We start from the raw sequence: 26,909 nt of genomic DNA, 5'->3' as shown, positions 1-26,909 counted from the left end.
CAAGCTCCCACTAATCATAGAATCATAGACATTTACAGCACAGAAGGAGGCCATTCGGCCCATCGTATTTGTACCGGCCAGAAAAGAGCCATCCAGCCTAATCCCACTTTCCAACTCTTGGTCCGTAGCCTTGCAGGTTACAGCACTTCAAGTACTTTTTCAATGCCATGAGGGTAATGATCAGGTAATGTGTTTTAGGGATATTGATTGAGGGATAAATATTGGCCGAGCCTCTGGGTGGAGTGCTTTGTCGACCTCTTTGAAATACTGGCGTGGGATCTTTTACGTCCACCTGAAAAGACAGGCGGGGCCTTGGATCAACAGCCCATCCAAAAGACGGCACCTCCAACGGTGCAGCACTCCCTCAGCACTGCACGGGAGTGCCAGCCTAGAATCTGTGCGCAATTTCTGGAACTGAGCCTTGAACCCACAATCTTTTAACTTGGGGAGGCAAGAGTGCTGCCCACTGAGGTACTGCAGTAGCAAGTACATGCAATTTGCTATCTTACAGGGAATGCATTGGGCAATGGCAGAGAAGAAGCATTTGTTATGTTTCGTTGTTTGACTAGTATTGATGTGAAGGAGAGTACTTTGTTTTGTGAGGTGCAAGGAGTAAGACTTAAAATAATGACGTGCATATTTATAGAGCTCTTTACATTGTAAAGCTCTTCAAAGCCGATTAATTAGTTTTTGAAGTTCAATAACTATTGTTTGGTCTTAAACACAACAACTAATTTGCACACAGCTGGGTCCTATAAACAGTGAATGAATAATAACTCTTTCATTGTAAGATTATTGCCAAGAAGTGTTTAATCTACCTCAGTCAGTGAATGCTTTGGTTTAACTTCTACAGTGCAGTGCTCGCTCAGTCATCATCATTGTAAGAATAAAAGCGTTCAGTAATAAAATTGATTCTGTGTATGTATAAATGTTGAAAGTGTAGACGATACGAAAAGACAGTTTTGAAAGATTCAAAATGAAAGCTCACAGACCTCCAGCATGGCATTTGTGTATTGTGATAATTGGAAAACCATTAACTTCATCAAGGGATGGCTGGGCCAGTCCAGCAGACACTAGTGAGGAGAGCCAATAAGGAACTGCCCTGCAACCAAGGTCCAATCCTTAGGCATTCGGTGGAAAAATGGACTTAAGGGATATAAAAACAGATTGCTCTCTCTCTCCTTCTCTCCTGAGCACACGCAGACCTTCTGCTGAAGACCAGCCAAAACAGAAAGCCATGTGCTCAGCCAGCCAGAGGAAAGTGACGTATACAATTTTATAAATCATTATTGTAACATTGTATCCGTTGTAACTGAGTAAGATCCGTAGGATAGCCGACGACTGCTGATATGTGCATGTGTGTGTGTTTTAATAAACTATTCCGAATTGTTTTAAAAGAATCAGTCTCACTGCTAATATAATGCCAGAGATTTAGAATTCGAGGATGTCTTGCTTTCATGCCAAAAACTTTACAGGTGTTTCAATGAAGGACCTAATATTCCAGGTCCTGAACTAAATCTTCCGCTCCCCGTGGTGCCGCTGGACCCTCGCCTCTTCTGGGCCCCGAACTCGCGCCTCTCCTTGGCCCCGATCACGTCCCTCTACAATCTCTCGCCGCTCCTTCGCCCCGACCTCGCCACTCCTGCAGTACCTGCCCATGCTCCACTCAGCGACCTGGATCTTGGTGACGTCCAATCCAGTTGCCCTCTTCGCTGCTGTTGCTCTCCTGCTCCAGCACGTGCTGCTCCCTGGAGTGGTACGCTGCCACACTGCTCCTTCTGATCCCCGGCCTGCTCCGATGGTGCTCACAGGCCGGGGGCCGCACAGACTGCTGAGCTAGGTTGCCACACTGCTCCTTCTACTTCCCGGCCTGCTCCGATGGTGCTCGCTCAGTACTGCACCAGTCAGCCTCGTACTCAAGTCTCACAGTGGGGCTTGAACCTACAACCATCCGAGAGTGTTACCACTGAGCCAAGCTGGTGGGTGATCTCACTAATATGGACTCTGATAGCAATGTTAACAGTTTCATTCTAAACTCCATCATTATTCTTATCTTCTTCATTAGGCTAAGCGTTCCCGTGGAAATGAGGTGGGAAGGGGCCATAGCCAGCACTCCCACCTTACTTTCCAGTCATTTCATTGAAGGGCACCCAAAATCAGAGGCCTTCAAAGAAGCTGGTGGTGGGTCTGGCTCCTGCGAACCTGGCAGACCGAAGGGTTGGAGGGGACCAGGCAGCAAGGAAAAGGGTATTTGCTCCTTTGCTCTTATAGAAACATAGAAACATAGAAAATAAGTGCAGGAGTAGGCCATTCGGCCCTTCAAGCCTGCACCAACATTCAATAAGATTATGGCTGATCATTCACCTCAGTATCCCTTTCTTGCTTTCTCTCCATACCCCTTGATCCCTTTAGTCATAAGGGCCATATCTAACTCCCTCTTGAATATATCCAATGAACTGGCATCAACAACTCTCTGCAGTAGAGAATTCCACAGGTTAACAACTCTCTTAGTGAAGAAGTTTCTCCTCATCTCAGTCCTAAATAGCTTACCCCTTATCCTTAGACTATGTCCCCTAGTTCTGGACTTTCCCAACATCGGAAACATTCCTCCTGCATCTAACCTGTCCAGTCACGTCAGAATTTTATATGTTTCGATGAGATCCCCTCTCATACTTCTGAACTCCAGTGAATACAGGCCCAGTCGATCCAGTCTCTCCTCCTATGTCAGTCCTGCCATCCCGGGAATCAATTTGGTGAACTTTCGCTGCACTCCCTCAATAGCAAGAATGTCCTTCCTCAGATTAGGAGATCAAAACTGAACACAATATTCCAGGTGAGGCCTCACTAAGGCCCTGTACAACTGCAGTAAGACCTCCCTGCTCCTATACTCAAACCCCCTAGCTATGAAGACCAACATACCATTTGCCTTCTTCACCGCCTGCTGTACCTGCATGCCAACTTTCAATGACTGATGTACCATGACACCCAGGTCTCGTTGCACCTCCCCTTTTCCTAATCTGCCGCCATTCAGATAATATTCTGCCCTCGTGTTTTTGCCACCAAAGTGGATAACCTCACATTTATCCACATTATACTGCATCTGCCACTCATTTGCCCACTCACCTAACCTGTCCAAGTCACCCTGCAGCTTTTTAGCGTCCTCCTCACAGCTCACACTGCCACCTAGCTTAATGTCATCTGCAAACTTGGAGATATTACACTCACTTTACTCATCCAAATCATTAATTATATTGTTAATAGCTGGGGCCCAGCACTGAGCCCTGCGGCACCCCACTAGTCACTGCATGCCATTCTGAAAAGGACCCATTTATCCTGACTCTCTGCTTCCTGTCTGCCAACCAGTTCTCTATCCACCTCAGTACATTACCCCCAATACCATGTGCTTTAATTTTGCACACCAATTCCTTGTGTGGGACCTTGTCAAAAGCCTTTTGAAAGTCCACCGATTCTCCCTTGTCCACTCTACCAGTTACATCCTCAAAAAATTCCAGAAGATTTGTCAAGCATGATTTCCCTTTCATAAATCCATGCTGACTTGGACCGATCCTGTCACTGCTTTCCAAATGTGCTGCTATTTCATCTTTAATAATTGATTCCAACATTTTCCCCAATACTGATGTCAGGCTAACCGGTTTATAAATACCTGTTTTCTCTCTCCCTCCTTTCTTAAAAAGTGGTGTTACATTAGCTACCCTCCAGTCTATAGGAACTGATTCAGAGTCAATACCCTGCTGGAAAATGATCACCAATGCATCCACTATTTCTAGGGCTACTTCCTGAAGGACTCTGGGATACAGACTATCAGGCCCTGGGGATTTATCGGCCTTCAATCCCATCAACTTCCCTAACACAATTTCCTGACTAATAAGGACTTCCTTCAGTTCCTCCTTCTCACTAGACCCTCGGTCCCGTGTATTTCCGGAAGGTTATTTGTGTCTTCCTTCGTGAAGACAGAACCAAAGTATATGCTTCACTGGTCCGCCATTTCTTTGTTCCCCATTATAAATTCACCTGAATCTGACTGCAAGCGACCTACGTTTGTCTTCACTAATCTTTTTCTCTTCACATATCTGTAGAAACTTTTGCAGTCAGTTTTTATGTCCCCAGCAAGCTTCCTCTCATACTCTATTTTCCCCCTCCTAATTAAACACTTTGTCCTCCTTTGCTGTATTATAAAATTCTCCCAGACCTCATGTTTGCTGCTTTTTCTGGCCAATTTATATGCCTCTTCCTTGGATTTAAAACTATCCTTAATTTCCCTTGTTAGCCACGGTTGAGCCACCTTCTCCGTTTTATTGCAGCCTACCAGCAGTTCTTCATACCTGGAGGCTTTCCAGTTGCTGTTCTCCAATGGCAGCCATAAGACTGCAAGAGCGGCGATCAGTCCTTCGGCAAAGATGGAGTAAGGTGCGGCCAGTGAAATCAGTCCTAAAGAGTAAAGATAGAATTAAGTTACTACTTCGATTGAGGACTCAATAATTTAAAACTTCAGACTTGACTATTCCAATGCACTCCTAGCTGGCCTCCCACATTCTGCCCCATGTAAACTAGAGGTAATCCAAAACTCGGCTGCCTGTGTCCTAACTTGCTCCAAGTCCCACTCACCCATTACCCCTGTGCTCACTGACCTACATTGACTTCCGGTTAAACAATGCCTCAATTTCAAAATTCTCATCCTTATTTTAAATCCCTCCATGGCCTCGCCCCTCCCTATCTCTGTAATCTCCTCCAGCCCCACAACCCCCCGAGATGTCTGTGCTCCTCACATTCTGCCCCCTTGAGTATCCCTGATTATAATTGCTCAACCATTGGTGGCCGTGCCTTCTGTTGCCTGGGCCCCAAGCTCTGGAACTCCCTGCCTAAACCTCCCCGCCTCTCTATCTCTCTTTCCTCCTTCAAGATGCTCCTTAAAACCTACCTCTTTGACCAAGCTTCTGGTCACCTGCGCTAATTTCTACTTGTGTTGCTCAGTGTCAAATTTTTAAAATCTCATAATACTCCTGTGAAGCGCCTTCACAATGTTAAAGGTGCTATATAAATACAAGTTGTTGTTGTTGTTGTTATGAGCAACTGCTAATCTTTCGAGCGATTGGCAAGGCGGTGTTTGACAGAGCAAGCAGTCGGCCTCCTGGGTAAGACAGTGCCAACTTGTTTCTGATCGCAGCAACTCCCCCAGCTCCCCAGGGCATGTCGTAATTGGTCATTCATCTTTGGGAAATGTCCTTGCATATTAAAAGAACACGGACGGGTATCTGAAGAGATTTCAAATGAAGTGAAATGTTTTAAAAGGAGAAAAAAAGAGAAAGACTTGCATTTTGTATAGCGCCTTTCACGACCACCGGACGTCTCAAAGCGTTTTACAACCGATGAAGTACAAAATTGAAAAAAAAGACAGCGAGGGAGAAGATAGTGGAGGATAGCCAGGCACGCACAGTCACGGAGGTGGACTACCATGCCTGACATCTGCGGAGGGGAAAATGTCTGGTGTCTGTGCTGATGGCTGGAGGGGAATTGTGGGGCATCACTGCTGATTCTGCGAAGGGAACCTAAATATCCCTAAGTTATTTCTTTAGTGGATAGCATGTTAAATAAATCAAACCGTTAGAAGAGATTGGGCCGGAAATTCGGTTGAAGGTTTTTTAAGGCACTCATGTCGGGCAGTGGCTAAATTTAGTGCAGGGAAATGGTTTGCGTCGGCAGCCACAAAATGTATTGGTTGCGGCCCGCCAGTGGAGCGGAGCACTAAAGGAAGTGTTCCACCTTTCTCTTAGGGTGCTGGGCCGGTGAGCAACTGAACGGCCCAACCTCTCCGGGTCCGTACAAAGTTTCTACGGACCTGGGAAGGCATCGCAAAAGCCAGTTATCAGCGCACAATGCGCATGCGCTGAAAACCGGCTTTTCCGATCTGTCAGGCTGGAGCTTGACAAATCCTCCGCATATCGGGAGCGAGGACATTTGCAAGGGCAAGGTTGCGGGATTTACCCATATCTTGCCCAGCAAATGTCCTCAAAATTCTTGCGCCTGATAAAAGCAGGTGCATAGCCTACTTTTACAGATGTAAATGTTTAAAAACATACAAAAGTATAATTAAATTAAAAAAGCACATAATTTTAAAAACCCTGCCACTACGTTAATTTCGATTAATTTTAATTATGTGAGGCGTGTTTTTTATTTTTAACCATTATTTAAAAAAAATTTTAAAACTCGGATTTTTTTCCTCTCAAATATTTATTAACTTTAATTTCGATTAATTTTAATTATGTGAGGTGTGTTTTTTATTTTTTATAACATATGTTTGGTGTCTTTGATTTTTTTTCTCATTAATAGCAATGAGAACTGCTAGATACGGAGTTCCCAGTGCTATTAATGAGAAAGCTGTGGAATACTGTACCTGATTGGCTGAGCACTCACACATGACTGCACCACCTGTGTGGCAACCTGGAGGACGGGAGCACGCTTCTCAGTACGGGAAGAGAAAGCCTCCCCACCGGAATCACAGGCTCCTCCCGGACCATCAGGTAAATTCGTAGAAATGTTTCAGATCGGAGGCAATTGCCCGCGAGAAGCCTCCGACCACAATTCCAAGGCCAATATCTCAAACTAAAGTGCACCCTAAGAGAGACTGTCCTGCAAAAAAAAGAATCGGAACAAAAACCATAAATAAACATTCCCTCTACATTACTTGCCCCAAATAAAATTAAATCGCAAAAAAAAAAATCACTCACACTTACCTCATGCAGTCGTTCCTTCCCTTAGCGCCCCGGGACAGCTCTGCACGCCAGCTTTCTCTGGCGCGTTCACTACGGAGCGTTACGGGTTCAGCGCACTACAAATTTTGTATCCATGTCAATACCGGGGGCATTGCATACCGGCGCGATGCTCCCAGGCGATACTCCTCAGCATCCGCTAGTACCGGCACACTGAATTTGCCGAGCGCCGTGAATGTCGGTGCTCGTGGCTGCAAAGCCTTTAACGCCCCTATTCCGACCCTCACCAGGGGTGCTGTCCATATGAATTTCTAGCCCATAAAGTTATCAGTGCTTTTTCTTGCTCTCAAGCCCCCAACCCCGCCCCAGGGTAATTCACAGAAAGTTAATAAAGATTGCGCAGTAGTGGGAAATGAATGCAAGTGCCACTTATCACAGGCAACATGATTTGGTGGTAAATGTGCATGCCGATATCATTTCCCACATAAATGGAAAATAAAATAGCCTCAGGCAGCTCAGGGACCTTTCTTACTTGGTTTAGTTCTCTCTATGCCTCGGAAGGTTAATTATCCGCCCTCCCCTGCACCCCAGTCTTTAACAAGAGTCTCATCAATGGCCTGATTTCTGTTGAAATTGAAAATGTTGGGAATGGGGTCAAGTTGCTCGATCTTGATATTTTAACATACACACCGCTCCCTTACCCCTATCGCCTGCCCGTGGGGGAAAGGGGGTGAGGTAGTAAAAATCAAGGCCTCTATTTCTTAAAATTTGAAGTAATTTTTTTCACTAAAGTAACTTGAAGTAGTTGAAGTAATAATTCAATTTAAGAAAAAATGAAAGAAAGAATTACATTTATATAGCGCCTTTCACGACCACCGGTCATCCCAAAGCGCTTTACAGCCACTGTTGTTATAGGGGAAACTCGGCAGCCAATTTGCACACAGCAAGCTCCCACAAACAGCAATGACCAGATAATCTGTTTTTGCTGATGTTGATTGAGGAATTGGCCAGGACACTGGGGAGAACTCCCCTTCTCTTCCTCAAAATAGTGCCTTGGGACCTTTTACGTCCACCTGAGAGAGAAGACGGGGCCTCGGTTTAACATCTCATCCAAATGACGACACCTCTGACAGAGCAGCACTCCCTCAGCGCTGCAGTACCAGACTTGAATCTTCATGACATTTAGGACATTCATGACTGAGAGGCAAGGGTGCTAGCAACTGAGCCACAACTGACATAACACATGTAAGGAACAAATTAATGTGGGAGTTTAGTGCTAAAAAAATTAATATTTAATTAATTAAGCGACTTTGAATTAAGAACAGTAGTCAGCATTTGAAGGCTGGATCGGGCCCAAATAAAGTGGGGAGGGGACAGCAACCTTCAAAGCTCAAAAGTTCAGAAGGGGATCGCAAACCACTTTCCGGCGCCAAATTTAGCCATCGCCCCACATTAGCGCCTTAAAAAACCTTCATCCGGACTTCCAGCTCGATTTCTTCTAATGGTTTGATTTATTTAACATGCTATCCATTGAAGAAATGACTTTGGGATATTTAGGTTCCCTTCGCAGAATCAGAAGTTCAGAAGGGCATCACCCAGCCTGTAGGGTCCAAGCAAAACATTAACCATTCCTTCTCTCTTCAATGCTGAGTGACTTCCTGTGCACTCCCGACTCTTTCTGTCTGGATTGAATGTTCAACAAGCTCTGCTGATTGAAGGGAATTCCCATTAAAATATCAATCAACAAGTTTCTGAGTGAAGACCCTGATTCACTTTAATTATACTGAAGGCTCGCCGAACATTACTGCATGCAGGAAGATGCAAGTAAAGGATGGTGATACGAATTGTATTAGCTGTCCTTGATACAGCCTCTCCTGTTTTAATGTAGTCTGTATGAATGCAATCAAAGGCACAGAGTACAGGAAGCTGCAAGGATCAACAAGCAGTTTGATTCTTGGGAAGACTGCATTCTGTGTGTATGGTTCTGTAAAGGCAGCATTATCTTCTTCATTTCTTTCCTAATTGGCTGTGGATCGTACGTTATGGTCTGAGTCATGCGGCCTACAGGTAGAAAGGCTCTTTTGGTAGTAATATATGCTTGTTAACTGACAGGTGATTTTTCTCTCACTTCCTAGTCTCCAGGCTCTCTGCACTGGGCGTTATCTAAACACATGCGATCATTCCTCCTCTCAGCTTTCTTCTTTTGTTCCTCCTAAGTTCGAAATGGCCGCTCTCAGAAAGGCCAGTTAGTGCCACCGGGACATGTTAAAGGGTTTTTTACTCGGGCAGGGTGGCCGCCAGCTTTTTCCTGTCGGACGACTTTTCAGTCGCGGGTGTGGCCGGGACGCCAACATGCAGCCCGGCGCACCTGTCTTGGGTACCGGGCCACCGGCCTGGCCAACACCCTCCCTGGTGGACACCACTAAAGAGGCTGCAGAGCTCACAGTGGCCCTCCCCTTTAAAAGAATGGGAGGGACGTTGTGATGCATCAGCGTGACGTGTCAGGTCTGCGTCTCGTTGATGTGACTGGCGCGGCGCTAAGTGTGGTGCCCCGCGGGCGCCCGGCGAACGCTCTGTTAGCGCAACAAACGTTTTTTGTACACGGAGAGGCCAATTCCGTGCCGGGCCGGCAGGCACTTCCTGCGCCAGTGCAAAAAAAACCCCAGATAAATCGAATGTACTGCCCCAAACCCAACGCGGGCCAATTTCGGCCCCTACATTTGAATGCTTAGAATTTCACTACAAATTCTCCCGATCTCCTGCCATAGCTCCGGTTGGAGATCGACGGAATGAATGAATGAACGCACATTTATATAGCGCCTTTCACAACCTCAGGCCGTGCCAAAGCCTTTCACAATGATGTACTTTTTGAAGTGTAGTCACTGTTGTGATGGAGGAAACACAGCAACCAATTTGCACACAGCAAGGACCTGCAAACAGCAATGAGATAATGACCAAATAATTTTCTTTTAGTGATGTTGTTCGAGGGATAAATATTGGCCAGGACACTGGGGATAACACCCTTGCTCTTCTTCGAAGTAGTGCCGTGGGATCTTTTACATCCACTTGAGAGGGAAGACGGGGCCTTGGCTTAACACTTCATCCGAAAGCCCGGGAGCAATGGTTGCAATTCATGGTCGCTGTCCCAGATGCACTGCATTGATTCATTGTATCATCTCCTATTCTAACCTATTCTTTCTCACAACTGCAAAAACTGTGGAATTCCTTACCCACTTTCTCCATTTCTCCCTAATAACTATTGGCTTTTGAATCCAAAAGTAATATCATATAACCATTAATTCTTGGTTATAATAACCATACCCTCCTGTATGGCTCAGAGACGTGGACCATATACAGCAGACATCTCAAATCGGTGGAGAAAAACCACCAACGATGTCTCCGCAAGATCCTGCAAATCCCCTGGGAGGGTAGACGCACCAACATCAGTGTTCTCGATCAGGTCAACATCCCCAGCATCGAAGCACTGACCACACTTGACCAGCTCCATTGGGCGGGCCACATTGTCCACATGCCCGACACAAGACTCCTAAAGCAAGCGTTCTACTTGGAACTCCTACACGGCAAGCGAGTCCAAGGTGGGCAGAGCAAACATTTCAAGGACAGCCTCAAAGCTTCCTTGATAAAGTGCAACAACCCCTCCGACACCTGGGAATCCCTGGTCAAAGACCGCGCTAAGTGGAGGAAGAGCATCCAGGAGGGCACTGAGCACCTCAAGTCTCATCGCCGAGAGCACGCAGAAAACAAACGCAGGCAGCGGAAGGAGTGTGCGGCAAACCAGACTCCCCACCCACCCTTTCCTTCAACGACTGTCTGTCCCACCTGCGACAGAGACTATAATTCCCGTATTGGACTGTTCAGTCACCTGAGAACTTACTTTTAGGGTGGAAGCAAGTCTTCCTCGATCTCGAGGGACTGCCTTTGATAATGATGATGATGATGAATTCTTGGTTTATCTTCTCTCTTACTCTTGATCATTATTGTTAAGGCCCTGGATCTTTCACCATTCTCACAATTTAAAAAAATCATGTGTAGTTATTGTCTTGCTATTATTTTCTGCATTTACAGCATGACAATTCACCAAGGTACCTGAAAGCTTCATGTTCATAGAATCAAGAGATTAATCTAAGATTTGCAAAACATCTTCGCCTGGAACTTGCAGAATGGGAGTGTAACTGAATTTCAATGTAGGTAAATGTGAGGTGACGCATTTTGGTCGGGGGAATAAGGAGGCCATGTACTCCTTGGAAAATAAGAATCTAAATGGGGTAGAGGCACAAAGGGTTTGAGGGGGACAGATACACAAATCATTAAAAGTAGCAACGCAGGTTAACAAAGACATCCAAAATGCTGGGGTACATTTCTAGAGGAACAGAATTCAAAATCAGAAAAGTTATGTTGAACTTGTACAGAACCTTGGTTAGACCACACTCAGAGTACTGTGAACAGTTCTGGTGTCCATATTAAAAAAAAGATATAGAGGCACTAGAAAAAGTGTGAAGAAGATTTACAAGGATACCAGAACTGAGAGGTTGTAACTATCAGGAAAAACTGAACAGCCTGGGGCTTTTTTCTGGAAAACAGAAGGCCTAATAGAGGTTTTTAAAATTATAATGTTTTTTAATAGGGTAGATGCAGAGATGTTCCAACTTGTGTGGGAGTCCAAAACTAGGGATCATCAATATAATAAATTCAATAGGAATTCAGGCAAAACTTCTTTATGTAGAGAATGTGGAACCTGCTACCCCATGGAGTGGTTGAGGTGAGTAGCTTAGATGCATTTATGGACAAGCTAGTTAAGTACATGAGTGAGAAAGGAAGAGGAGGTTATGCTGACAGGGTGAGATGAAGTCAATAGAGTGGGAGGAAGCTCGTGTGGAGCATGAACACTTGCTTCTGTTTCTGCGCTGTAAATTTTATGTCATTCTATGAATGTGCCAACCGGACAGTGTTTACTCAGCTTCCTCCTGAGGTCCCCACCATCACAGATGCCAGTATCCAGCCAATTTGGTTCACTCCACATGGCATTAAGAAGTAGCTGATTGCAATGGATACAGAAAAGGCTATGGCCCCTGGGAATATTCTGCTTGTAGTGCTGAAGAGACTGGAGTTCATCATCACCCCCGGCAACCAAATTTTAATTTGAACCACATGTTCTAAAGGTTAATTTGTTTAAGTTTGTCGGTTTTAGTGCCCCTCCCCCTACCTTTTAGCCAGGGGGTACTTGAATAATTTGTGTTTTTGGTAACCTCAAAAAAAAAATAAGGGGGCACTTAAAAAGTTTTTTGGAATGTGACCCCCCTTTAATCAGGGGACACTTAATTAATGTTTACAACAAAATAGTTGTAGTGCTGAAGACCAGAACTCGCTGCTCCCCTGGCCAGGCTACTCCAGTGCAGCGATGACACTGGAATTTACCCGACAATGTGCAAGATTGCTCAGGCAGGTCTTATCCACAAAAGCAGGCCAAATCTAACCCAGTCAATTACCATCCAATCAGCCTCCTCCCACTCATCAGTACAGATGGAAGGATTCATCAATAGTGCTATTAAATACCAACTATTCAACAATAATCTGCTCACTAATGCTCAATTTGGGTTCTGCCAGAACCAACTCATTTGCGATCTTACTTGGCCAATTACCATCCTATCAACATCCTTCCAATCATCACTAAGGTGATGGACGAAGTCATTACAGTACTATCAATTGACACCAATTACTCACCAACACTCAGTTTGGGTTCTGCCCGAATCACTTAGCTCCAGACATCATTGTAGCCGCATTGATTCAGGCATGGACAGAAGAGCCGGAAAGCAGGGAAGAAGTGAAAATATTTGCCCCGGACGTCAAGGCGGCATTCAACTGAGTATAGCAACAAGGAGCACCAGGAAAAGTGAGGTCAATGGGGGTCAAGGAGAAAACTGCGCAGTGGCAAAACTATGTGAAGATGGTAGTGGTTATAGGAAGCCCACCATCACAAGCCCAGGACATTGACACAGGAGTTCCTCAAGAAAGTTTCATCGGCCAACAATCTTCAGCTGCTTCATTGATAACCTTCTCTCTGTTATAAGATCAGGAGTGGGGCTGTTCACTGCTGATTCCTCAGTGTTCATCTCTATTCACAACTCCTCAGATAATGAAGTGGACCATAAAATCTACTGTAGAAGCTGGACAACATTTGCAATACATAAGTACCAGATAATTACCATTTCAAACAAGAAAAACTTAACCAACATACCTTGACCTTCAACGGCTCCACCATTGTCAAGTCTCCTACCATGAAGATCATACCACGTAACTGGAAGCTTAATTCGAACAGTCTGATCAACATCATCAGCAAAAAAGCAGGGCGGAGGCTGCGTACTCCGTGATGAGTGGCTCACCTCCTGACCCCTCAAAGCCTTTCCACCAACTACAAAGCTCAAGTCAAGAGTTTGAGGGAAAATGCAGCACTTGCCTGGATAGTTGTCATGGCAACAACACTCAAGAATCTCGATACCATTCAGGGCAGAGCAGCTCTGTTCATCAGTGTCCCAGGCAACAACCTGGGTACAGGGTCCTGGGTGTCCTTGTACACGAATAACCGAAAGTTAACATGCAGTTACAGCAAGCAATTAAGAAAGCAAATGGTATGTTGCCCTTCATTACAAGAGGATTTGAGCATAAGAGTAAAGATGTCTTGTTGCAATTATATATGGCCCTGGTGAGACCGCACCTGGAGTATTGTGTACAGCTTTGGTCTCCTTATCTAAAGAAGGATATACTTGCCATTGATGGAGTGGAACAAAGGTTCACCAGACTGATTCCTGGGATGGGAAGATTGTCCTATGAGGAGAGATTGAGAAGACTAGGCCTATATTCTCTAGAGTTTGGAAGAATGAGAGGCGATCTCATTGAAACAAACAAAATGCTTACAGGGCTTGACAGGGTAGATGCAGGGAGGATGTTTCCCCCTGGCTGAAGAGTCTACAACCAGGGGTCACAGCCTCAGGATAAGGATCATAGAAATTTACAGCGCAGAAGGAGGCCCATCGTGCCCGCGGCAGCTGAAAAGAGCCGCACGGCCCTCGGTCAGCAGCCTTGAAGGTTATATATAAACCTAATAAGGGGTCAGCCATTTAGAACTGAGTTGAGGAGAAATTTCTTCATTCAGAGGGTGGTGAATCATTGGAATTCTCCATCCCAGAAGGCTGTGGATGCTCAGTAATTGAGTATATTCAAGACAGAGATCAATAGATTTTTGGATATTAAAGGAATTAAGGGATATGGGGATAAGGCAGGAAAGTGGAGTTGAGGTAGGAGATCAGTCATTCAGCCATGATCTCATTGAATGGTGGAGCAGGCTCGAGGGGCTGAGTGGCCTAGTCCTGCTCCTATTTCTTATGTTCTTATGTAATATCCCATCATCATCATTATAGGCAGTCCCTCGAAGCGAGGATGACTTGCTTCCATGCCAAAAAAGGATGAGTTCACAGGTGTTTCAATGAAGGACCTAATATTCCAGGTCCAGAACTACATCCTGAAGGGTGGAAGATGCCAGTGTATGGATTTTTTTAACGTGCGGTGGCCGTTGTACACCAGCCAACTCATGGGCTTGACAGAGCTAAGTCTTGGTCCAGTGGCAAGGGTTATCCAAGATGACTGGAGACCTGCTCTGCTGCACGGACCTAGTGCGCACACATATCGCAGTGTGGGCTGGCCCATGCTGCCCCTGGGCCTCTGGTCCCAAACTCACACCTCCCCTGGGCCCCGATCACATCCCTCCAGTCTCTCGCTGCTCCTTCGCCCCGATCTCGCCGCTCCTGCTGTATCTGCCCACGCTCCAATCACCGACCTGGACCTTGATGACGTCACTCTTCACTGCCATCGCCCTCCTGCACCAGCTCGCGCTTTCCCTGGAGTAGTATGCCTCCACGTTGCTCCCGGGCCACCGCCCCTCCACTCCTTTTATGGTCCCGATCTGCTGCTGGTGTTCTCATGTAGGTCAGGGCCTCCACGCTGCTTATCCATCCCTCCCACCACTAGCACAATGTCAGTGTGTGTGATCTACAGGCCGGATTGCAGCATTTACCCAAATGTACTTCTACGGGCTCATCCTCCCTTGTGACCTCTCGTACTAAGAAGCACCAGAGCAGCAATGTCATGGGAACACCCTCATCTCCACGTTACACACCATCCTGACTGGGACATGTATCACCGTTCCTTCATCGCACTGGCTCGAACTAACTGCGGAACTAACTGCTTAATGGCAGCATTATTACCGCAGGGACTGCAGAGATTCAAGAAGAAGGATTAGTACCTTCTCAGGGTAACTTGCAATGGGCTGCTGTACCAGCGTCACCCATGTCTCGAGAACAAATTTTTAAAAAGAGGTATGTTGCAGGCGATCCTCTCTTGCCTATGAAAGCTGCTGAAAATGTGCTGGGAATTGTGTTAGAGTCCCCATGTCCTCTGTGACTCCAGCTGCGATAGTCTAAGAGATAATTTAGAATCACAGAATCACACAGCATAGAAGGAGGCCATTCGGTCCATCGTGCCTGTGCCGGCTCTGTGAACGAGCTCACCCAATTAGTTGCACGCCCCCACTCTTTCCTCATAGCCCTGCTAATTGACGATCTTCATGCATTTTTCCACTGAGCATTAAGAAAGAAAGACTTGCATTTATATAGCGCCTTTCACGACCACTGGACGTCTCAAAGCGCTTTACAGCCAATGAAGTACTTTTGGAGTGTGTAGTCACTGTTGTCATGTAGGAAACACGGCAGCCAATTGTCACACAGCAAGCTCCTAGTCTTGGACCCCCTTGCCACTGGACCAAGACCTTGCTCAGCTAAGCCCGTGTGTTTGCCGTTGTGCAGCAGCCACCCCACGTTAAAAGAACTCACGCACAGGCATCTTCCATTTCGTCCTAGAAACAGTACTGTGATAATGACTAGATAACCTGTTTTTGTTATGTTGATAAAGAGATAAATATTGGCCAGGACACCGGCGATAACTCCCCTGCTCTTCTTCAAATTAGTGCCATGGGATCTTTTACGTCCACCTGAAAGGGGAGACGGGGCCTCGGTTTAACGTCTCAGCTGAAAGACGGCACCTCCGACGGTGCAGCACTCCCTCAGCACTGCAATGATGTGAAGTGTCAGCCTAGATTTATGTGCTCAAGGCCCTGAAATGGGATATGAACCGAAACCTTCTGACTGGGGATTAAATGTAGTATCTCCAAATTTGCGGATGACACTAAGTTGGGTGGCAGTGTGAGCTGCGAGGAGGATGCTATGAGGCTGCAGAGCGACTTGGATAGGTTAGGTGAGTGGGCAAATGCATGGCAGATGAAGTACAATGTGGATAAATGTGAGGTTATCCACTTTGGTGGTAAAAACAGAGAGACAGACTATTATCTGAATGGTGACAGATTAGGAAAAGGGGAGGTGCAACGAGACCTGGGTGTCATGGTACATCAGTCATTGAAGGTTGGCATGCAGGTACAGCAGGCGGTTAAGAAAGCAAATGGCATGTTGGCCTTCATAGCGAGGGGATTTGAGTACAGGGGCAGGGAGGTGTTGCTACAGTTGTACAGGGCCTTGGTGAGGCCACACCTGGAGTATTGTGTACAGTTTTGGTCTCCTAACTTGAGGAAGGACATTCTTGCTATTGAGGGAGTGCAGTGAAGATTCACCAGACTGATTCCCGAGATGGTGGGACTGACCTATCAAGAAAAACTGGATCAACTGGGCTTGTATTCACTGGAGTTCAGAAGAATGAGAGGGGACCTCATAGAAACTTTTAAAATTCTGACGGGTTTTTCAGGTTAGATGCAGGAAGAATGTTCCCAATGTTGGGGAAGTCCAGAACCAGGGGTCACAGTCTAAGGATAAGGGGTAAGCCATTTAGGACCGAGATGAGGAGCAACTTCTTCACCCAGAGAGTGGTGAACCTGTGGAATTCTCTACCACAGAAAGTAGTTGAGGCCAATTCACTAAATATATTCAAAAGGGAGTTAGATGAAGTCCTTACTACTAGGGGGATCAAGGAGTATGGCGAGAAAGCAGGAATGGGGTACTGAAGTGCATGTTCAGCCATGAACTTATTGAATGGCGGTGCAGGTTAGAAGGGCTGAATGGCCTACTCCTGCACCTATTTTCTATGTTTCTATGTTTCTATGACTCAGAGGTGAGTGTGCTACCCACTGAGCCACAGCTATAACCAATATGTAAACTGTTTGGGCAACGTATGTCACGAGGTAAGTGAAAGATTCCAAAGTGAAAATTGATCTGCATAAAAATAAATAATATGGTGCATGTGCAGGCGGGTGTGTGGGCGGGAAGGGAATGTAACAGTCCATGGGCTGCGTTGGCCTGAAGGGCACATTTAATGCAACAACTGGGTGACCCTGTTGCAATATATTACAGAGGATTTTAGAAAAGTTTGCTCCAGTACCTTTGACGTACAATATCAACACAAGCAGATTAAAGGCATGCAGTCTGTAACCCAAGTTAATTCTGATGTCTTATAGCACAAATGCCATATGTGCACACCAGATATCCTTGTTCAACATGACTCGCTCGCAGTGGGTATTCATGTTAATGTAACATTTCCATGGTGCTTTGATGCTTTATTAGATTAAGCATGTCGGTGTAAAATGTCAATATTTGAGAGTAAAATCATGTTTAAAAAAAAGCCAATGCCCTTTAATGTTCACAAGCAAACTTCTGGTTCTTTCCACTTAGTACTGACGAATATAAATACATAGAACAGGGCTGTTGTTGTTACTTGCAAAAAGATTCAAATGAGATCTGATGATGATGAACAGAAAATTATTTTTTAACCAGATTTGGAGCATAATGTTGTGAGATGGGAAGTGACATGACCATTTAGAATCTTATTAGAGCGACATTATAAATGAGAACCTTGGAACTTGACAACAGCAGTGCATTGTGCAGGAATACAAACTCCTCTAACCATTGTTTCAAAGGGCCTGGAGTATTTTTTTATTCATTCACAGGACGTGGGCATATTATGGGCAAGACCAGCATTTATTGCCCATCCCTAATTGCCCTGTGGTGGTGGTGAGCCGCCTTGAACCGCTGCAGTCCGTGTGGTGAAGGTACTCCCACAGTGCTGTTAGGGAAGGAGTTCCAGGATTTTGACCCAGCGACGATGAAGGAACGGCGATATATTTCCAAGTCAGGATGGTGTGTAACTTGGAGGGAAACTTACAGGTGAAGGTGTTCCGATGCACCTGCTGCCCTTATCCTTCTCGGTGGTAGAGGGGGCTTGGGAGGTACTGCCGAAGAAGCCTTGGTGAGTTGCTGCAGTGCATCTTGTAGATGGTACACAGTGCAGCCACAGGGCTGCTCTGTCCTGAATGGTGTCGAGCTTCTTGAGTGTTGTTGGAACTGCACTCATCCAGCCAAGTGGAGAGTATTCCATCACGCTCCTGACTTGTGCCTTGGAGATGTTAAAAGGTCATCATTGTTTTGCCCTTGGTGGTTTTGAATCACCCCTCTTACAACAGTTTTAGAAACCAGAATTATAGTCGTGAACAGTAATATACAGTCATAGATAGATCTTTTCGGTCTCCACCGTCACAATGCTTTTATTCAAGTTAAAGCACACACCTGCACCCAGTAAAACACACCCTGGTGGGTCAAAACAAACTAACACAGTACAACACAAGACACTGGCCCATCTGAACAGACCCCTAACGCGAAGTACCCACGACTAAAACACGCCTGCTCGGATTCAAAAGTGCACTTCTGAAATCTGTCCAACAGAATCTTTGTATTGGAAAATTGCAAATGTCACTTAACTATTTAAAAAAGGATGGAACAAGAAAGCTGGTGAGTACAGAACCGTCAGTTTAACATCAATATTGTGAAAGTTACTGGGATCTATCATCAGAGGCAGAGTGACTGAGCACTTGGTTGATCAAAGAGAGTCAGTGTGGATTTGTGAAAGTCTGTCTAACCTAGTTGAATTTTATGAGGCGGTCATTAACATGGTGGGTATGGGGGTGTCTGTGGATGTTGTCCAGAAGGCATTCGATAAGGTTCCACTTAAGAGACGACTAGGAAAAATGAAATCACATGGAATTGGAAATCCACCTTGTATTGTGGAAGGGGTCGTTCAGCCCAATTGGCTACCTCTCTTCCGCGGTTATGTTCGAGCCAGGGTGAGCCTGGAGATGGAGCACGTGGTGTCCACTGGTACGCTCACGGCCTTCTGCGAGAGGTGGGCACCGGAGGGACTGGAGTGCATCATTTCAACCGGGAACAGAATTTTAATTTGATTTAATTTGATTTGATTTGACAAAAGTTCCCTTTATGTTCAATTGTTAATTTGTGTTTTTGGTGCTCTCAAAAAAAACAAGGGGGCATTTGAATGAAAGTTTCTCCCAAAATAGTTGTATTGTGGATTGGTAATTGGTGGGAGGTGAGAGACAGAGAATTGGGAATAAGGGCGTTGTAATGTATTTGATTCATGGGTTCGTTGCTTAAGAATTCATAGCAACGCATTGCTATTAAGAACTAATTGGTTTATTAACAAAGGTTTGACAATCACACTCCACATTACCAGTTTATCCGCTGGCTTGTTCTCTGATTAGATGTGCTCCTCAGGGATCTGTACTGGGTCCTCAGCTTTTCACCATTTACATCAATGACTTGGATGAAGGAATAGAGAGTTGCATATCCAAGTTTTGCAGATGATACGAAGTTAGGAGGCACAGTGTGGATGGGAAAAGAAGTTGCAAAGGGACATAGACTGACAAAATGAGCAGGCAAAACTATGGCAGGGGAGTTTGAAAGTGTGAGGTCGTCCACTTTAATTCTGAGAGAGACAAATTGGAATAATGGTGAGAGTCTAGGATAGAGCAAGCGGCTATGGGAGTCTGTGTACACAAAGCACTAAAATTAGTTCATAGGCACATAAAGGCGAAAGGAATTTTGGCCCTTATCACAAAGGGAATTGATATCAAAAGGGAGGAAGTGATGCTTCAGTTATACAGAGCCTTGGTTTGATCCTACCTGGTGCACTGCTTCTGTTGTATATGGAGAAAGAGTCAGACTGAACACTGTGAGCTCAAAGTAAAGTGTGAACTTACTCTTTTATTGCAGGTCTCCAGAGTGCCTCTCCAACCTGTGAAGCCTCCTTAAATACTTATGCTCCCAAGGGATTATGGGATCCCTTGGGATTCCAGGGGATGAGCCCACTGGTGGCTGTACAGAGTAAATACAAGTCCACATATATAACAACACTCCCTCCAAAGTCAATAGTGTAACTATTTACAATGTGAGTTGATCTTGGGCCCTTCTTGCCCTGGTTGATCGTCTCGGTATGAAAGCTGGTGTTGTTGAATCATTTGTTGGGCCCTCGCTGGGCTGCTGTGCAGCTGGCCATGCTGGGCTGCCTGGTGTGTTGGGCCCTGCAGGGCTGCTGTGGATGATGGGTTCTGCTTTGTGGTCAACTGTGGTGCTGGTTGCCACTGGTGCGTATGTTAGGGGATCAAAAAAGGTAGGGTCCATGGTGGGTTGCTCAGGATAGTCCGTGAATCTGAGTTTGATTTGGTTCAAGTGTTTCCGGTGAATGAGTCCATTTGAAAGTTTGACCCGAAACACCCTGCTCCCCTCTTTGGTCATAACAGTGTCGGGAAGCCACTTGGGACCTTGTCCATAATTTAATACAAATACAGGATCATTGATTTCAATCTCGCGTAACACATTTGCACTATCATGGTATGCACTTTGTTGAAGCCGCCTGTTCTCTACCTGTTCATGTAGATCAGGGTAAACTAACGAGAGCCTTGTCTTAAGTGCTCTTTTCATGAGCAGTTCAGCAGGTGGGATCCCATTGAGTGAGTGGGGTCTCGTGCGGTAGCTAAGCAGGACTCGGGATAGGCGAGTCTGCAATGAGCCTTCAGTTACCCTCTTCAAACCTTGCTTGATGGTTTGCACTGCTCTCTCTCTGCCTGACCATTGGACGCTGGTTTAAATGGGGCAGGTGTGACATGTTTGATCGCATTACGGGTCATGAATTCTTTGAACTCAGCACTGGTAAAACATGGCCCGTTGTCGCTCACCAGGGCATCGGGTAAGCCGTATTTGGCAAACATGGTCCGCAGGCTTTCAGTGGTGGCAGCGGACGTGCTAGCCAACATTATCTCACATTCAATCCACTTGGAGTACGCGTCTACAACCACAAGGAACATTTTACCCAAGAACAGGCCCGCATAGTCGATGTGTACAATAGACCACGGTTTGGAGGGCCAAGATCATAAACTCAGCGGCGCCTCCCTGGGTACATTGCTTAACTGTGAGCATGTATTACATCTGTGAATGCAGGACTCTAAGTCCGCATCGATATCAGGCCACCACACGTGGGATCTGGCTGTCGCTTTCATCATTACGATGCCTGGATGGGTACTGTGGAGGTCATTGATGAAGGTGTCTCTGCCCTTCTGGGGACCACTACTCGATTGCCCCATAGAAGGCAGTCTGCCTGTGTAGACGTTTCATCTTTGCGCTGCTGGAATGGCTTTATCTCTTCCTGCATTTCCACTGGGACACTGGACCAGCTCTCGTGAAGCACACAGCTTTTGACTAGAGATAATAAGAGGTCCTGGCTTGTCCAGGTTTTGATCTGCCGGGCAGTGATGGGTGATTGCTCACTCTCAAATGCTTCCATACCCATGGCTAGATCTGCGGGCTGCGCCATTTCCACCCCGTGGTGGGCAATGGCAGCCTACTGAGAGCGTCGGCGCAGTTTTCTGTGCCTGGCCTGTGGCGGATGGCGTAGTTGTATGCGGACAACGTGAGCGCCCATCCCTGGATGTGGGCTGATGCGTTGGTATTTATCCCTTTACTCTCGGAGAACAGGGATATAAGTGGCTTATGGTCAGTTTCCAATTCGAATTTTAGCCCAAACAGGTATTTTCTTTACCCCATAGACAGACGCTAACGCTTCTTTTTCAATCATGCTGTCGGCTCTCTCAGCCTTAGGCAGACTCCTGGATGCATAAGCAACCGGTTGCAGTTTCCCGAAATCATTAGCTTGTTGCAATACACACCCAATGCCATATGACGACGTATCACATGCTAGTACCAAATGCTTACATGGATCATACAACACAAGCAATTTGTTTGAGCTTAATAATTTTCTCGCTTTTACAAAGGCATTTTCTTGGCTTTTGCCCCAGACCCATTCACCCCCTTTTCGTAGTAAGACATGTAGTGGTTCTAGCAGGGTGCTGAGACCCGGTAAGAAGTTACCAAAGTAGTTCAAGAGTCCCAGAAATGACCGTAGCTCCGTCACATTCTGTAGCCTCGGTGCATTCTCGATTGCCTCCGTCTTCACGTTGGTGGGACTGATGTCGTCTGCTGCAATCCTCCTTCCCAAGAACTCCACTTCAGGCGCCAGGAAAACGCACTTCGAGCGATTTAACCTGAGCCCCACGCGGTTGAGTCGACTAAGAACCTCCTCCAGGGTCTGTAGGTGGTCGACTGTGTTCAGACCTGTGACCAAGATGTTGTCCTGCAAGACCACAGTGTTTGGGACCGAATTTATGTTTCTCTGATATATCGCCGCCGCTGATCGGATTCCAAACGGGCATCTGTTATAAACAAAAAAACCTTTGTGCGTGTTGATGCAGGTGAGGGCCTTCGATGATTCCTCCAGTTTCTGCTTCATGTAGGCTGAAGTCAGGTGCAGCTTCGTGAATGTCTTTCCCCCCGCCAGCATTGCAAAGAGGTCGTCGGCCTTTGGTAGTGGGTCTTGGTCCTGCGGGGAGAAACGACTGAGAGTTACTTTGTAATCGCCACAGATTTTGACGGTGCCTTCTCCCTTGAGGACTGGGGCAATAGGACTGGCCCACTCGCTGAACTCGATCGGTGAAATGATGCCCTTTCTTTGCAGCCGGTCTAGCACAATCTCTACCCTTTCTCTCATCATGTACGGTACTGCTCTCACCTTGTGATGGATGGGTCGCGCCCCCGGAATTAGGTGGATCTACACTTTTGCTCCTTGGAATTTCTCGATCCCTGGTTCGAACAACGAAGAAAATTTGTTTAAGACCTGGGCACACGAAGTGTCGTCAACGGGCGATAGCGCTCGGACGTCTTCCCAGTTCCAGCGTATCTTTCCCAGCCAGCTCCTGCCGAGCAGCGTGGGGACCATCGCCCGGTACACCCAGAGTGGTCGCTTGTGCACTGCACCATCATATGAGACCTTTACGGTAGCACTGTTGATTACAGGAACTAAGTTCTTAGTTTCGTGCGAACTGGAGTTAAGACTGGCATTGAGGCCTTGTTGCACCACAACCTTCCAGCTCCACTGACACCGGGAGTCCATTTCATTCAACATTCAGCATTATCGGGGGATAATTCGTGGTGAATGTGTGCACCCCATGTACCTCTGCCTCCTCTATCTGAGGCTCTGGTTCATTGTGGATCTGTCCTCCTCTGCAACATGGTGCTTTGCAGGTTTAACAGGCTTTGTAGCTCGCCTGCATACTCGTTGGAGGTGTCCCATTGTTGCACAGCCCGTGCAAACATACTCTTTGAATCGGCATGAATGTAAATGATGATTACCCCCGCAGCACCAATAAGGTGTTAATGGCCTTGTATTCATCACCCTTGATGGTGGAGTCTGAGTCATCTGCGGACATGCAGCCGCAGGTGTGTGTGACCTGCCCTGTACGTTACGATTTCGAAAACAACATCACTTGGTTCACAGTACTTGTAGCAGCCTTTGTGTGCTGAGAAGATTTGCTTCGTATTGTCACCGGTGTCATCGGTTGCCTGGGCTATCACTAAGGCCTTACTCAAGGTTGGGGTCTCTACAGTCAAAAGTTTGCGAAGTATGGTTTCGTGGTCAATGCCAAGTACGAAAAAGTCTCGAGTATGTGCTCCAAATGTCCTTCAAATTCGCAATATCCTGCAAGGTGTCTTAGCTCGGCGACATAATTCGCCACTTCCTGGCCTTCAGACCTTTTGTAGGTGTAGAACTGGTACCTCGCCATCAGAACACTTTCCTTCCGGTTCAGCTGCTCTCGGACCAGTGTGCACAAATCGTCGTACGATTTCTCCGTGGGTTTTGCTGGAGTGAGCAGATTCTTCATGAGGCCATACGTTGGTGCCCCACAGACAGTGAGGAGGATCGCCCTTCGTTTGGCAGCGCTATCTTCCCCATCTAGCTCATTGGCCACGGAGTATTGGTCGTGTCGCTCCACAAAATTTTCCCAATCATCTCCCTCCGAAAATTTCTCCAGGATGCCCACTGTTCTCTGCATCTTTGGGTTTGCTATCTGTATCTCGTCGCCAGTTGTTGTATATGGAGAAAGAATCAGACTGAACACTGTGAGCTCAAAGTAAAGTGTGACCTTAATCTTTTATTGCAGGCCTCCAGAGTGCCTCTCCAACCTGTGAAGCCTTCTTAAATACCTGTGCGCCCAAGGGATTATGGGATCCCTTGGGACTCCAGGGGATGAGCCCTCTGGTGGCTGTACAGAATAAATACAAGTCCACATATATAACACATTCAGTGTTGGGAACTAAATCTTGGGAAAAATATATTGGGCATGGAGGAGGTACTCTTCAGATTCACTCGACTAATACCTGGGCTTAAAGGGTTAAATTATCAGGACAGGTTGCATCAATCTGGACCCCTTCCCCAAAAACCTGTGGAAAGAAAGAAAAGAAAGATATACTTGCATTTCTATAGCACCTTTCACAACCACCGGATGTTTCAAAGCGCTTTACAGCCAACTAATTACTTATGGCGTGTCGTCACTGTTGTAATGTGTTTTCTAAATCAATTGAAATTTTCAAGACTGAGATTGAGAGATTGTTGCTAGGTATCAAGGGATATGGAACAAAAGCAGGTAAATGGAGTTGTGGTACAGATCAGCCATGATCTGATTGAATGGCAGAACAGGCTTGAGGGCTGAATGGCCTCCTTCTATTCCTATGTTCGCATGCGACTGTGAGAAAAATGACACAAAGCTTTTTAACATTGCCTTCAAAAGCAGACAGCGTGGAACAAAGGTGTGGAACAAGCAGATTTGATCTCTGTTCTGTGTTGAGTTCACTGATCTCAGTAGGCCAGTATTAGAGTACTACAATCGCTTTCAATACCCCTGGGGTAAATGAAGGAAAGAAACAACTCAGGTTCCAGTTCCTGTCTCTATTCAATGATTGCTACTGCCAGGTACACATTTAAAGAAAAAATGAAAGACCTGCATTTCTATAGCACCTTTCCTGACCTCAGGACATCCCAAAGCGCATTACAGCCAATGAAGTACTTTTTGAAGTGTAGCTACTGTTGTAATATGGGAAATGCAGCAGCCAGTTTGCACACAGCAAGCTCCCACAAATAGCAATTTGATAATGACCAGATAAACATTTTTTGTGATGTTGGGTGAGGGATCAATATTGGCCAGGACATCAGAGATAACTACCCTGCTCTTCTTCGAAATAGTGCCATGGGATCTTTTACATCCACCTGGGATGGCAGACATTTGCAGACATTGGGTGAGTTACAGGTCGAGCTAAGATTCCCCTCTCACTCTCTGCTTGGCTCAACGGTGATGACAAATTATTTGAATGAGGTACTCATCATCATATCACCATAGGCAGTCCCTCGGAATCGAGGAAGACTTGCTTCCACTCTAAAAATGAGTCCTTAGGTGGCCGAACAGTCCAATACGAGAACCACAGTCCCTGTCACAGGTGGGACAGATAGTCACTGAGGGGAAGGGTGGATGGGACTGGTTTGCCGCACACTCTTTCCGCTGCCTGCGTTTGATTTCTGCACGCTCTCGCCGATGAGACTCGAGGTGCACAGCGCCCTCCAGTTAGGGTGGTCTTTGGCCAGGGACTCCCAGGTGTCAGTGGAGATGTTGCACTTTATCAGGGAGGCTTTGAGGGTATCCTTGTAACATTTCCTCTGCCCACCTTTGGCTCGTTTGCTGTGAAGGAGTTCCGAGTAGAGCGCTTACTTTGGGAGGTACTGGAGAGCTGGTGGAACCCATAAAAATAGGCATTATGTGGATTATGTGAATCCAAAACGACCTAGTTCAAAACACCTCTGAATTACAAAATCGCTCAGTTGCGATTGGTTAAAAAACACGCCCCAAAAAACACGCCCCATGGTACCAGGGATGAGGGGTTTCAGCTATCTAGAGAGACTAGGGGGCCGAAATTGCCCCTTTCTATAAGTCCTCTGGCTGACTGAAAGCAGCGGCCACGGGTTGGTGCGGAACGACAGCTGTGTCTCCGCAGAGGGGCCGCCATTTTGAAAATTGCCCTTCCTCAGGTTTGGAGCAGTGCAGGGGACCGCTCCGCCCGTTTTCCCACCGCGGTGTGCCGACCCCTTACCGACTGGAGGGGACCCCTTCCCGAAATTGCCCCTCGGGAAATGGCCCCTTTCCCAGAATTGCCCCGCGGGAGCGGCGTCACCACCGGTCGATGCCACTGACAACTTTTGCTGTCGGTATCTCTCAGTTGCTTGGTGGCACGGCCACCCTTAAAGGAGAGGTGGTGCTGCCGGCTACGCCATGTTAATTTTTTTGTTGGTCGACTGCCAGGTCGGGCCGACAATTATGCCCCCAGGTTCGGCCGGGCCGCCAACAGGCAGCCTGGCACCTCTCTTGGGTACCAGGCCGCTGGCCCGGCCGAAATCCTCCCTAGTGGCCCAGTGCTTGCCATCTAAATTGGCTGCAGAGTTCACAGCGGCCCTCCCCTTTAACTGATGGGGAGGGACCTAGTAACGTGCCAGCGCGATGACGTCATCAGTGTGATGCTGATGCTTTGCAGCGTCGGTCACTCTGCCCCGCCCCCACGTCGAGGCCACTTCCGCCCCACTCCAAAAAAGAGCACAACGTCCTAAATTTCTCCAGTTTGGCCGCCCAATGCATCGAAGACAGAGGGTACAATTCGTTTCGGCCTCAAGAGAATCTGGGCTTGTTCTCCTTCGAACAGGGAAGGTGAAGGGGAGATTTAAAATAGGTTTTCAAACTTATAGGGCTAGACCTTCCACTTCACATCGCCCATATATCGCCCAAAACGGCCTTTCGTCGCCCATTTTGACAAAAAAGTGGAAATTCAGGCTGGAACATCACCGAAAAATTACCCCCCTCACTTTCGGCTCACATCGCCGAGCTGATCGGCG

The sequence above is a fragment of the Pristiophorus japonicus genome, chromosome 2 (assembly GCF_044704955.1).
Source record: "Pristiophorus japonicus isolate sPriJap1 chromosome 2, sPriJap1.hap1, whole genome shotgun sequence".
Classification (NCBI taxonomy): Eukaryota; Metazoa; Chordata; class Chondrichthyes; family Pristiophoridae; genus Pristiophorus; species Pristiophorus japonicus.
This window is presented reverse-complemented; position numbering follows the sequence as displayed.